The sequence below is a fragment of the Ischnura elegans genome, chromosome 8, assembly GCF_921293095.1.
Source record: "Ischnura elegans chromosome 8, ioIscEleg1.1, whole genome shotgun sequence".
NCBI classification, from domain to species: Eukaryota; Metazoa; Arthropoda; class Insecta; order Odonata; family Coenagrionidae; genus Ischnura; species Ischnura elegans.
Genome location: NC_060253.1, coordinates 76,479,594 through 76,494,654, shown reverse-complemented (window position 1 = coordinate 76,494,654; position 15,061 = coordinate 76,479,594). Strand labels below are relative to the sequence as shown.

The 15,061-nt window shown below is 36.0% G+C and overlaps 1 long non-coding RNA gene across 1 annotated transcript; it reads left to right on the top strand.

The window, feature by feature from the left end:
• Nucleotides 1-14,325, top strand: LOC124164043. The gene is made up of 2 exons (XR_006865940.1): nt 1-477; nt 12,876-14,325. It is a non-coding gene; the product is annotated as an uncharacterized LOC124164043 (long non-coding RNA).
• Nucleotides 14,326-15,061: the final 736 nt, after the last annotated feature.

Below are 15,061 nucleotides of genomic sequence, written 5' to 3'. Positions count from 1 at the left end.
CAGGAGCCGGAGGCGGGGCACGGGGACCGGCTCCGGGGGCGAGGAGGACTGGAGCCGGAGGTGGCGGAGGCGGCGTAGCCGGAGGAACAGGCTCAGGAGGGCCTCCACCGCCCCCAGCGGGGCGGGAGACGAGGAAGAAGAGGACGAGGAGGAAGAGGAGGAAGACAGGGGGCGCTCGTCCTCCGGGGGCCGGAGGCGGAGTCGCCGAGTGCGCCTGGAGGAGAGGACGGAAGCCCCCCGGGGCGGAGTGGGGGTGGAACTGAGTGCCGTGTGCGGTGGAGGTTGCTGGTGCTGCAAGAAGGGCCGCCGGGGGCGGAGGAGAGGCGAGGAAGACGAGGAGGACGACTGTGAGGACGATGGGATCGGAGCCCAGGAGGTCGGCGTCGGTGAGGTCGGGGGCCCCGGGCCAGACGGGGCCTTCTATTACTGCTGCAGGAGGGGATTCGTGGCGGTGAGCGCCGAGCCGGACGCCCCTGAGTAAGTTGATAAAACCAAAGGTTACGGCAATCGAGGTTCAATGTTCCGTGGTCGGCGGACTTAATGTGTTGCCAATGGCCGACTTTCACTGTTGGACAAAGGGCTTGAAAAGCAAGCATAAACTATCGGCTTTTGGACGAAGGGCAAAAAATTAAATTGGTGACTTAGTGGTACCAGGAGCCAGTTGATGAATCAAGGGTTTTTTATTAATCGAGGTTCAACGAGGTCGCCATACGTGGGTGGTTTTTTTTAGCGAAAAATGATTCAGTGATCCCAAATTTGGCGTAAAGTTCAGGAGCTATATAAAAGTAAATAATTCAAAGTTAGCCTCAGTAGATGCTTCACGTCTACAAGGCTCTCAACTGTCCTCGCAAGTTAAGGTTTTGTGGAGGTGAACATCGAACTGGACGCCCCAAAAGCAGTTAAAGATCCAAGGAATAAAACAATTTAAGTTCAAAGTTCAGAAGCTCAAACATATTCCATTGAAAAGTGGCAAATTTATTAGTTAGCATAATTTACGTATACATAGTCCTCAATCAATCATCTCTTGACATCTTCAGTTATTCACACCTCAATGGTCCTCAAGCCAGTTTCAAGTTGGCTAGTATAATTTACGATAGATTCAAATTTACAGCTTCTGGTAGAATTCCGACAATATCACCAGGGTCATAGGTTTTCTATCGGTGTTTGTAGTGGCGAGAACTAACAGTACACCATTGATTAATATGGTGACAAAAAAATATTGCAATTATTTTTACTCAATCTTCCGGGGCTTTTATAAATTCTGCGTTCGTCCTTTGCTGAACTAACTGGTAATTTACGTCTTAATATTTCTAAAATTTATTCGAAGTTGTGGGTTCCATGGGATCAAAACTTTCCTACAGTTCTACCAGCATCTTATTTTCTACAAGTTAACATATTAGGACCAAAATTTTGGTTTGATTGACAAAAATTTACAAAAAAAATAGGAATTACAGATCAGAGGATCTCAAAATAAAGATAAGTGGAACCAAAACTCTTGAATTGTCTGGGACAGTGGTACATGTTATGAATCGAACGTTCTGGTTGAGCTGCTCCACATCTTTTGATGTTTCACCAACTAAAAAAATTCTGAGTTTAAATGAAGAGTCTACTTTTTAATGTTTGACAATCCTCACTTTATTTATTTGTGAAACGCGATCCTAGAGTCACTTTTGACCCCATCATAATCGTCTACGTTCTAACTACATATTTAGATGGTACTGCTGAGGGAGGATATCCGTGGGTCAGGGGTTTGCAGTTTCTCCACAAGTTCTTGAAAGACTGGGTATGAATGTTTGATAAATCTGAGTCCAATGTGGTACTACAATTTTCATGTATCCTTCAAGTTGGTTAAATCCTAAATGATTGCAATCCGGTTGGAATCCTCAGGTTTTGAAGTGTAGGATATACTGGATTAGGATACACTGGAATAATATTGAATTGGGTGGTTGGGTGGCATCATACTCAAGATTCAAGGCCAGGTTTACCTGAACCGTTTGCATCATGATTGTATTTAGTTGTTCCACAACGTCGTCATCGCTCTTTGGAGGCTGCCCTATACTTTGTCCTGGCGCGACTACGCATTGTTCTTAACCGCTCGTAATAATCTTAAATATTGCGGTTCATAACAGTGGGCCTCAAGCTTTAAACTGGGTGCCTTCAGTCTCAAAATTGAAGAAAAATCAGAGTGGACGCATTAAAATGCAGTGCACCAAGTAGGTGCTCTTAATTTTAATGGATGCCAAGTTTCATACAAGTTTGTTGGTGAAGGTGGAATGTAAGCTTTCTTACCATCCCATCAGAATATTCCAACTTTTCTTGCTAGGAATCACAGGGTGACCAATAAGTCGGATCTACCTTAATGTATTGCTGACATATAGGATCAATGGGAGATATGTATTCTGAGGATTTTAAATATCTGCTAATCGGTTGTAGAATCAACACTGGTTACCTTCAGTTCTCCACATTAAATTGGCTCCACTGTTTTATCCAGTTATTTGGTTAATTTAGACGACATATTTCCTAGCATAATGAAGCCATATCTTTACGTTTTAAGTAACATCTATTTAATTGGTGATTATTGTCAATATCCGCCCAATTGGATACTTCTGAAAGTACTTGATGATACATTGACTACGGAGAAGTTATCCGTCCAAACCTTATGCATTTAGACGGTAAACGGACATCAAACTTAAATCGAAGTTAACTAAAACACCCCACGTATTTTTTGCAATTCTGTTTCTACCAATTTTATTGTTGCAATTGAACATCAGTCCAACTAGCAAACCACAAAATAAGAGGTATCTCCCCAGAATTCTCTGCGGTGTAATGACCTCATATTTACCTATTGAATACCTAGGCTCACTTTGCGAGAGAACCTTCTTATTTTCTTTCCATTTTCTTATTTAATTTACTCAACCTTACTTAACTCAGTCATTCATGAGTTTGTATTGCCTGCGGGCGTTTCACCAGGCCTTCATAAGTAAAACAGTAATCAAATAATAAGGGTGAGAATATTCTCTGATCCCTTGATTTTAAGGTAGTTGAAAAGACTTTTCAAGGTAGATCATTCCAGGTTTGGCGCCTCTTTTAATGCTGTAGGTTACCATTAACCAATACAGACATTGCTTGCTTGGTTTTAGTATTTTCAGAATATACAACTCTGGTTGATCTCAGAATATACAGCTCTGTATTTCAAGAAAGCATTTATGCCTTACAGGTTCATGGATTTGAACTTGTAAATTTCATGTAGGCCTGAGAAAAGGACACCTTTTAGCCGCTGAGTATTCATCACGCTTAAAGAAGGAAGATAAAACATCCAGATACCTTCAATGATTGTGCACTAGTTCTGAAATACCTGTATCTTGAAAATTATTTGAATCGCTTTCCTTGGACAGACGGATATCATTTTCTAATGTTTCAAAGATAAGATCTGTTTCCTATCTTTCAAGAGTCATATTTTCTTCTCAAGGATTTTGTATGGAGGATATATTTGTAAGACAATCTTCAGCGGAGTTCTAGTTTTATTGCTGATGAACGGGTATAGAATTTGTCGAATCGCCGGCGGCATTAGAGCGAGTGGTGACTTCTATTCCTCTGATTTAAAAAAATCTCCGAGTATATACGGATAATACTCTATTTTTAAAGTAAAATCAGTTGCTACTGGTTACCATTAACCATTGTAGACACTCATCACTTGGTTTTAATGTTGTAAATCTACGCATCTATTTTTACTATCTGCAGCAGTAAGCCCTATGTTTTTTTGTTGCGTTTCCTGTGGGCTATTTAAAGTTCAGCTACCGATCTTAAACGGATGACACTTTTTTCGAATGTATAAATATAAATTGGTGATTTTACAAGATCAGTGAGAGTCGCCTGAATAAGAAATCAGAGGGAATGTGCTTTGTGATTTAAGATTACCTGACGTCTCACAGTCCTGCTTTTGCTTCCTCAGGAAAGCGAATATTTTTCCTAGTTAAATGTTTATTTGTTATAATATTTTTTTTCTTATCAGGTAAAATTTCATTTATTCCAGCTAAATAAAGTTGAATGCGGTATATTATGAAATTTTGCAGAACAAATGCAAGTTTGGTAAAAACCCTTTTGTGAAATTAGATTCAAGAAGGATTTTTAGTCATTTACCCTGAAACGACATCAAAACTATTATGAAGTCTAACATGAGGAAGAATTTGCATGAAATAGAAGGGATATAACCATGGATCCGAACAACGGAGCCTCAACTTACTGTAGTTGTTTCAAGAGAAAGTTCTGAAGTTAGTTCGACACGCGTAATTCAATTTTATACTTCTTTGTCGTCAATTGTTTAAAAATTCTTCTATTTTATATATCTAATTGGTGATTTGTTGAACTTTTCCTGCATAGTGATAATATTTTAATGAGGAAATACTTGCAGGTTGTATATAATCCTATCTTGCGCACATGTTTTTCAAAAATGACAACTGTGGAAATCCAAATGAAAAGTGTGATTTTCAGGGAACGGTTCCAGTATTTGTCTGAAATCTGAAGAAAATACATTTTTCTCCTAATGTGCAATGATTTTGTTCACCTTGTCTTAATTTTTTATGCTGACGTGGTGCCATGTTTATCATTAGGTAATTATTTATACAACTACAAGAGTTTGGCTGACCATAGTGAGTGGTTCCTTTTAAAATGAAATATTTTTGTGTAGTGTTTTTAAGATTCTCTTTTCACTGATAACGGTCGAAATTAGTGTACTCCAAGTATATATTGGGTAACCCACAACGTAAATTTCCTAAACATGAAATTAATATAATCAGCTCTTTCATGCCATTATATTTGTCAAATCTGTTACGACGGCTTATGTAGCCTAAATATTTTGTTCTAATGTCCAATGAAAATTATGAAACTATGAAAAGTTTTACTGTTGTAAGCATGTTTGGGTGTTAAATATATGTATGAACGTTGTTGGTTTCCAACTCGTGAGCTTCGACCAATTTACTGAATGATGTATCGTTCATTGATTGTCTTCATTAAAACTATATTTTCTTTGGAAAACTTTGTGTCGTTTTTCAAAGTTTCTTGTTTCACCATTATATTAGTGTTTTTAAAATTTTACCTCTAAAACCTAAAGAAGTGCGGAAGGAATAATATAATTTTGATGCCAATTATTCATACCAAATGGCGATGAAGGAGATTATAGGGTAATAAAGTAAACCATTAATGCACTTATGTTACTTTCTTAGCAAGAAGCGGCGACTACTTTGGTAACTTTACAACCTACTTGCATTGTTAAGTAAAACCTATCACCCTACATGATTTCCATGAATTTTTTCACACTTACAAACATTGCCAGTCAGGGTCTCGTGCAATTCCTATCGCTATTGGATAATTTATTGATCAAAATATGCGTTGTTTAGCTGTAATCAATATGGTTATAGAAACGAGTAGTATGGAGTCAGAAATAAGTACTAAAAACAAAATAACTGCACCGCAAAGGCATAAAAGTATTTTAATATTCAGCAGATCCTATTTGAAAACCCCCGTGGCGCCATGTCATATTTATACCATTTAAAACTAGTCTTTAAAAATTCAATCCATTTCACTGAACCTAATTCAATACTGGAGGTTTCAGTTTGTCCTTTAATTTCAATCTCTTATGCCTTATTTACAGAGAAGTGGCAATAAATATTTATCAACGAAAAATATTAGCTCGGAAAATTTGCATGAATACGCATAAATTTTTTTTTAACTTATGATACTCTGTGAAATCATTAGAAGCTAGCCACGATAAATAAAACCATATTTAATACGAAAACAATAATGCAAATACAGTGTTATAGAAAAAATATCAAAGCGAGTGACTGCTGAGAAAAAAACTTACTCGACGTCCTGGTTCTTCGTTTTTCCCTTTCTCGGGTGGAGCAATCGCCAACATCTTATTATTTTGACATCCGTAAGTAAAAAATATCTTCAAGGCATGTCCAATTTTTTAATCTGCTGGTGGGTTAAATCGTTTTTTTTTTTGCATGTCGAGAAATGCTTTCGTTTTCGCTAAATCAACATGCTTGCTTCTTCACTGTTTTATATGTTCAGAAGTCATGTCTTAGTCCTGTTTCCTGAAACAGATGTGCTTGTTTCATCGATGTAAACATTCTTCAACCTATATATTGTTGGAGTCATGCCCCTCAGTGTCCCAGATTAATTCCATTTTCTCGTTTCTTCGTATATTGAATTTAAAGTGCTCTGTCATAGGAAAAATATATTCACTGTCATGATAATATTTTCGGTTGGTTATTGTGTTTTTGCATGACGGAATTGTTCTCCCGTGGATAGATAGTGTGTGCTTGAAGGGAAGGGAAGTTTCGCTTTGCTTGAAATGTTTCATGGAGTCTTGTGACATAAGCCAGTCTTCTAGGTTGTAACATATTGCTTCATCAAATCATCTTCCAGTATCTTAAGACCGTGCGCATGTGGTATCCATGGTTCGTGTTTTCAATTTCCTTAAGCTCGACAGCGTTGTTCCTTTTTCTAAATCTTATCTTTCTTCTGCTTTCTTTTCTTAAATCTATTTCTTACTGAGAGCTAAACCTGCTAGTGTGTGGAGTTGTATTTTTATATTCCTATTCCTGTTTCATGATTCGTTTAATATAATCTGTGCCATAATTTGTGTACTAAGGTAAATATCGCTAGTAATAGCATTTAATGTGAAAGACAACTTTTCAAATAAGTAACCGACAAATTTATTTTGTTAACCTCCTAAATTCATTGAGAAATATATAACCATATAGTAAGTCTATGGCATAACATAAACCCAGGTAGTATTTTCACAAACTTCTGGGAAAAACTGTAAATTTGATTCTATTATAATCAGTGAACTCTTTATTGGCCCCAGTAATACTATATTTGTATCCCTCTTTACTTTTTTGGGAATCTATGCCCTGGTTTGCTGGTATTTTTGTCTTCAAAATGGATGGTATATTATTCTCAAGCTTCTTTCATGTGTCCCAGCTAATCCTAACAAGTGGTATTAAGATCAATTATATCAATCCTTACCGGAAATTCTCTCTCACGCCATCTTCAACTTTGTTAATGCTTACACATTTTTACTCATTCTATTTTCCACGCCGATTCTGACTCCTAACACCTGCTGTGACGCTTTTAAACTACGCTTTTGTTTTGAAACCCAAAGGAGGCATGATCAGGAAACATTTTGAACGAAGCAGAGTCTCACGTCGAGATCCAGGAAAATAAAACCCTCTGAAAACCGGAGAAATGTGAAAAAAAAGAAAATAGAGAAGTGTTTAAGTCCACAAGGATCTTTGAATAATCTGTTGCAGCAGGTATTTGCATGATCATCGACTTCATTACATGCCATGGCGCGCGGACGAAGGCATAAAACCAGCACGTGAGTAGAGCTCTTGAATCTCTAGTCACACACTCCTCTGTCCTTATTACTTCGGGGATTAGGAGGTTAACTGCGCAGCGGGAGTAGTGACACTGACATCTTCCCCCTATCCCCTTATCATGGCTTCATATTCCCAGAATTCCGTTAATCCCCGAGTTAACCCCAGAACGACCCACATTTCGCCTCCGAAATACAAACACTACTTCCTCTGCTTAATTGGAGCGATCCATCTTAAAACAATAGTGTTTTCTCGTCGCTTTATAAGGGGTTACGACGTGACTTGCTTCATCCTCCCAACTTAGTTTGATAGGTTTCCCTAGAAGTCAAAGTGTTCCTTGGTAGAGAGTCTCAAGTTCCATCACGCTGTAATTATCGCTCTTCTTTAGAGCGTGCAGTTTCCACACGCAAAAAAAGAATTATTCAGCATGTGTTCACCTTTAGCAATCAGCTGCATTGTTAAGCTGCACGCATTAGGCCCAGTGACATTCAACACAAGAAGTACAATAGGTTCCCCTGACAATCATTCCCACAGCACATGCCGCTTGAAGTTCTGTTAGAACACTCAATGCAATGATAAATACAAAGTTTTTTTAGTGTATATTACTGGACCTATCGTATTATCTATCAAGACTTTGAATAGAAATTCGAAATTCCATTTAAAAAATTCTGCTTTTATGTTAAGTCGAAACATACATTGAAGAAAAGGATAAAAAGTTTTCAAACAGGATTTTTAGTCTCATGTCATCAAATCTGACTTTATGATTGTCGTATTTCGGTGAAGAAACCTCCATTTCTAAAATAACCCATGGGCTGTCGACGTGAATTTTCTTCATTTCATGTTCAAAGTTCGACTGGTGCTATCAATTGGCATGAGTATGAAATAATTGAAGAAAAATGCATAAAATGCGCGTTTCGCAACTCGGATAGCAGTAAGCATCTTTTCCAACAACTCTATCTCTCTTTGGATACCAGGAATCATCAAAATTATCGTCACATCAGTATAATTAATGATTTTAAATCCTCCAAATATGCATTTTATGACCAAAACATTATGTTTGGCCTTTAATTCTATCAGGCAGTAATTACTGCACTCACATTTCCTACGTTTGTGTTCATTATCGTCGTGTTCTAATCGGTTTGGCCATCGGACTACCCTTTCTTCCTTATTTCAAATTTCATTTCTATAATCTATGTAGCTATTTTTATGCTCTTAGTTCTCTTTCTGGCAGATAACTTCTCCATTTCTTATGTAATTATCAATTCGACACCCATTTCATCAGTAAGTGCGATCTTTTAGCTTTGTCTTTCAAATACGACCTGTCGAATATATCCCCCATGGATACCAGGCATCTTTAAACCAGATGTTTGGGAGTTTGTATCTATCGTTATCTTTTCTATACAGTATCGCTCAGGTGATTGGCTACACTAAGGAATCTAGTTGCTGTCGATCTATTTTTCTAAGTTCTATGCCCAGGATTCTATGCCATATGCCAAAGATTTATTTTGCCAAGAACATCTTGTCTGCGGGAAAATCTCTAAACGGAGACTCGGAGAGAATAAAATACCTCCTTTGTTTAGCGCTAAAGTCATTTTTTCATCGAATTTTTCTTTAGCTTTCACTTTCGTCGTATTCTTCTATAGCTGGAAATGTTCAGATGAGTGGACACCGCTATAAAATTCCCGAAGGCAAGACAGTCATATAATTTCCCTCTCTTGCTCTTCGATGTATCTGGCTTGAGAAAAAACGGTAAAATCAAACGGGATGAATTAAGGGTAGAAAATGAAAGAATGAACGCGTGGGCAGGGCAATCAAAAGAATGCCTGACCAAGGCTTCCTCAAAAATTTTCTTTTTTGAACGAAATAACTCTGCTCACAGGAAGCGACCGTGTTTCCCGGATTTTCGCCAACTTTTGACGTCCGATTGCGACGGACTCTCCTGACTTCCTTCCAGAATTTGACAGGGCTACAAGAAAATTCAATAGAGATGATGGCAACTGGTTCTCCCACGCTTGGTGGGGACTTTTTCACCGAGCCCACTCTCAAAACTACTGAAAAACAATACTAATTCAGCCAATCAGAGGAAAACTGGCTGAAAAAAACTGCAACCCGCAACTTAAGCGTATAATTACAGGACAATTTTTCTTCCATCCATATCCTGAAGATCCTGGCTGCATTTCCGGTGAAGCTATCATCATTAGATATTAAGCAACCAGTGTAAGCCAGGGAAAAAATGAACGCAACGACTACTCACCGCGGAATTCTACGCAAAATAAATGCTACTCTCAAGTTAAGTTCACTTTGAATGAATATACATATAAGTGAGTTCAAGTGAGCGCAACCTAAGTTTGGAAGTTTCTAGGCATCATTAGTTACCAACAGAAATTAATGCTTAGAATTTAGAATTATAAGCTTGTGCAACTACTTTTCATTAACGATTCTTGATGAATTCTGTGAAGTCACGCTTAGTTAATGGAATATAGTTCTTTTTGCTTTTGTATTGTTAGTTCATTGAAACTTGCGTACATGCGTCATATTCATATCTATAATCATATAATTCATTTTCTCAATTTTTCGGGGTTGTTCCTTTGAATGAAAGCAAATACATGTGACAATGTAAAGATTATCCCTCTTTAATTGCCGTTACAGCTTGCAAAATGCCGTGTGGATTCAAGTTCATTAGAGAGCAGTATTGACAATATACTCTGGGTTAATATATTTTTGTTTTGCAACATAAATACTTGTTTTATTTCATTCACGACGTCCATTTTTCTTCTTAAAACCATGTTACACTTAGCGCAAAATGCAAAATTTATTTCCAAAGATAAAGACGATTCTATGGTATAAAGATTAGTAATCAAGCCTCTAAGCATCCTACCCAAATATTATCATATGCTTCGTCTAAATCACGTTCATTTGGTCTAATTCAATATTAGCAAGCTGTTTTTAAGCTACTGGCCTGCCATTTATAGTATTGGCTCAGTTACCTGAAAATCTAAGTCAGATTTTCGCGATCTTACAAGGAGACATCGCCAAAGTGATGTTCGGGATCTGGATGTAAATGTTATTATCTGAAACTATATAGGTAAGGTAGAAAAAGTGTCATGGCTTTCTTCCACATAGGCCCGTGTTCGAGAGATATTCGCATGTAAAGATTTCGCGCAGCATTACGTCCCTTGAGTAAGGACTTGTTCTTAAATGTGGCCGTGGCGTTGCGGTCTAGGGCGTTAGTTGTCGTCCCGGGTTCGAGTTCCAATAGAGGCAATATTTTTTCTTTCTTCTAATTTTTGAAATCACTGTTACATTTTATCCCAATATGTTTTATTTAGTTACTTCGCGATTTTTTGAATTTAATATCAAGTTATGGATTTTAAACGAAACTCCGAATTGTGCCTTTGTTAGCAATAAACCCTTAGTTTTCTGAGAAATATCTGTTCAGAATTCAGTCGTTGCCACATTACTATAACCTCATAATCTTAGAAATTCGAGTCAACGTAACATTTTCGTTACATTCATGGTTATGGCGCGCCAATCGTTTTTCTGCGACCATGGAGTTGCGCAGCAATAGCATAACTTCCATATCTTTTCCTCATCCAGTCATTCGGAGGTATTTCGATAATTTAAAGAAGAGTGATACAGCAATAATCTTCATCCATAGCAAACTGAAAGGAGAAGAGCATCGGCCTGTACAAAATACCTTAATTCAAACAAATTGAGTTTTCGTAGTATTTTGTTGAGTTGAAACCAAAAATTTCTTGCTTGCAACCAACAGCACAGAAGGTAGCAATGTAACTCTATAGGCCCAACAGCATGCAATGTTCTTTGATTATAAAAGTTTAAATTTTAGGCCAAATTTTAGTTATGGTGAGTGAAATACTTCGCTTGTCGTCTGAGTCATAAAAATCCAATTCTGAGTGACAAATTTTCGCGACCAGCAAAGTAAGTAAATTGTATAGTCAAAATGAGAATTCTAAAAGTTTAATTACATGTATATGAACTTAAATTATATTTTTTACCAAAGAGTAGCCCACAATGGGAAACGTTGGCTAAAAATTTAAATCAATTGGCATATCACGCATGGTTCGAGTTATAAAAAACTGTTCACTTTTCAAGCACCACTAAGAAATATGAGACTTGGTGCTTTCCTGGCGCATCGTGGGGATTAATTCTTTACGGGATTCATCAGGTGAGCTATTCAGTCAGATCCTACGTTCCAATAGCTAACTCTGCTATCATCCTCAGGGCGTTGAGTGCTGCGTCACAGTTATTTTGGGTTTATATATAATCCAGCAGTGCATAGGGTCGAGTCGTTTTTATCCAACTTTGACCCATAACTTAACGCCCTGAAGAAAATGGCTGATTTAGCCATTGAAACATCGCCTCTGACTGAAGAGCTCACCTGCTTGGTTTCCCGTGAAGGTTTTAGCCACACCACTAAAGAGTGCTTCTATCAAAATAACCAGTTATATCCATTTTCATACTGTAAAAATATATTGAGAAATATTGTTATTACTAACAGAAAGTGTACTCAGCCCTCGCAGCCGAATAATAGTCATAGATAGCTGATGAAGTAGAAAACTACTGAACTATTTCATCCAATACTAGATTTCTAAAGCCTATAGGTATCCTAGATTTTTAGATAAAATATATCGCTGGCTTTTTATGTAACAATATTATTTTCAGAAGAGGATAGCTCAAAATCAAAGATTTAGATTACGTTCACTCTAGTTTAGAGCCCGTCTGAGTGCCAACCCTGGCTTTAAATTTCCTAATAGTCACTCATAGATTAACCATGCCTAAGGAAATTCAAATGTATTTTAGATATCTTAATAAATTCTTAATTTTCAGCTCTCTCAACAGATGATTTTGAACTAAAATGTTACAGTATTATCACTTGCTTAATTTCCTGTTCTGGCACCTGAAAATAGAAGTAAAACTTCCCCCTCAATTTTACTCTTTCTTTAAAATTTTCATTATGTTTACATGACATTATATGATAATTTCACAGAAAGTTAAAAAAATAAACAACGTACAGTATTAATTAATATATTAATAATATTTATATAGTCAAAGTAACTCATTTTGGGCTCAAAATATTTAAATAGAAAATTGTCTTAATTGGGCTTTGCCTAATCATTAGGGATTAATCAAACCTTAACTTTAGTTTACACGCGATCACAAGCCATTAAATTTGATACCATAAAATTCTTTATTACCAAAACAAGCCACTTCAGGAATAATTTTTCCACACTAGATGTACTGCTGAAATCATAAGTAAAGACTACAAGGCTATGGAATAAATGACAATTCCCAGGTAGCCAATTAAATGTCTAATGGATTCGGTATAGTTTATTCTTTCCACTTAATTATTTTTACGTCAATAAGACATTTCTTTGCAATATTTCAAAAATACCTTAACTTAGGCGGAAAAATAACAAAAAATATACTTTAATCTACAATGTGATTGTTTTTTTTTCTTTCTGCATTTTTCAGGACTCAAGTTTAGAGGCGAAGAAGCAACCTTGCAAGTGTACGGAGCCCTTAGAGGAGGAAACAATTGAAAAAACGTGTGCGTCTTATGAGCGCTAAACGCGCGTCCTTTTTTTAGTGTGTGTATGGGTGATTGTGAGTGTGTGATTGTTTTTTTTTCATTAGTGGTGTCGGGTGAATTGCATGGTTTAGAGTGACTTAATTTTTCATGGAATCATGAATCGTTCAGAAAGGATCAAAGGCAAATTTTGAATGGAAGTGAAATGCAAATATAGGACATACGTCGACATAAACTTTTTTTTATCAACAAAAGAGGTAATCAGTTGTCCCTCGAAATGAAAATTTCTCTATGATTAACATCAATTTTATGGGTAAAATATGCGCTAACTATTGAAGTAAATCAAGAGCTATTAGCAGAATTTTACAAATAATCCGTCAAAATTCCACTTATGAGTTTTATATTTTGCTGAAAGTCGTAAATTAGGCTATAAAAAAGGAGTGTGAAAAAATTAAATTTGAATAAATGAATTAGAGTAGGTATATAAGTACAAAAAAAACGAACTTTAATTTTATTTTATTTTTCAATACAAATATCGTGAACAAGAGTTATACTACTATATTGTAAATAAAGTTAGTAATTTATGCGTAGGAGTGGAGACAAATAATCGCGAAGACTATTTCATAATTTTATGGATTGGGAAAAAGTGTATCAATGGATGTTCGGTTACACATGGAAACATTTATGTGTTTTTTTTATTGCTGTGCTGTTATTTTTTATTTCTTCTATTGTGGTGAATTTTTAAGGATAATAGAGCACATGTGTGTTTAAGAAAAGTGTATTGTTACAATAACTGCAACAAAAAGCGATTACCTCAAGGCGACAGATGGTTTTAGCTCTAGAACTTTTGTCACATGCTAACTTGAAGAAATATTGTGAGAGTTACAAAAAAATTCAACATGATTATGGTATATACTTTGAATATTGCCAACTGTTAAAAAAGGGGAAGAAATGGTGAAAATATTTCTGTAAATTCTGCTAGTTTCCTGATATTTTTTTTCATAAAGAAGTAATTAAATCAATTTGGTAAGCTTGACTAAAGCAGACTGAGATTTTCTAATTGCAATTCATTCTATAAAAGATCAAAAAGTATAAGTGACCTTAAGTCACTATTCCGATTACATGCAGTAGTATCATTTTTTTAAATATGGGATCTAATCATTTAAAGAAATACAGACAAATTTGCAACCTGAAGTCAGCACAGATAACTATCATAAATAAAGTGTTAATAGTCTATGAATGTTTTTACATGAGAGTCACTTATTCCAGCAATTTTCATCGTAAAATTGTGAAGGTGTCTACTCGTACTTGGTTCCTAACATAAAATTGTTTGCCTAAAAATATAAAAGCTTAGCTGTTGAATATCAATTAAATGCATGAATATTTTAATTTGAATGGTTGGATTAATTCATGGTGTTAAAATTACCCATAGATTATCGGTTGTTAATCTTTTTTATTTTACCCGTACAGACTTCTACCAGATTTAATTATATTTTAGTTCAAATAAAAAATAAAGTCTGTCATGATAAAGTCATACCCATTTTTCCTCTGAAACGTCTTTTCAATGAATAGTATATCGTCCATGTATCATTTTAATATGTTTTTACTACCAATGGAAGTTTTCACACATCAAATTTTATTTTCTCCAGTCTTAAAAAATATTTTCCCTCTTAGAAGTTCATTCAAGTCAATAAGTCATGAGCCCAAAAAATCCGTTGACTGCCACATTGTATTTGAATTGTGCAATATACATTTTACAATGGCAGCTTGCCTTGATTTCGTCGGCAATTATACTACGTAATTCTTCACCTATTTTATTTTTGTTCATTCGGTTTTAGTGAATTGTTCCAAAGAATAAAACTCATTGGAGAGAATTTTAACTATCAGCTTTAATGTATATTAGAGATCGTAATTGCAAAAATATATAAATAGTATGCTCCTATATTTAGTGCCCGATGAAAAAGAAAAATGATAAAAATCATATCAAGCAAAAGTCGCAATACTTAAATCAATTCAATTTCAACTACTACACAATAAGTAGGTGAAGATGTTATAATCTGAGCCTACTGGTTTTTATGTAGCATTGTTGGTGGTTCACTTTTTTGTATCATTAACGACCTCAGTAAGAATA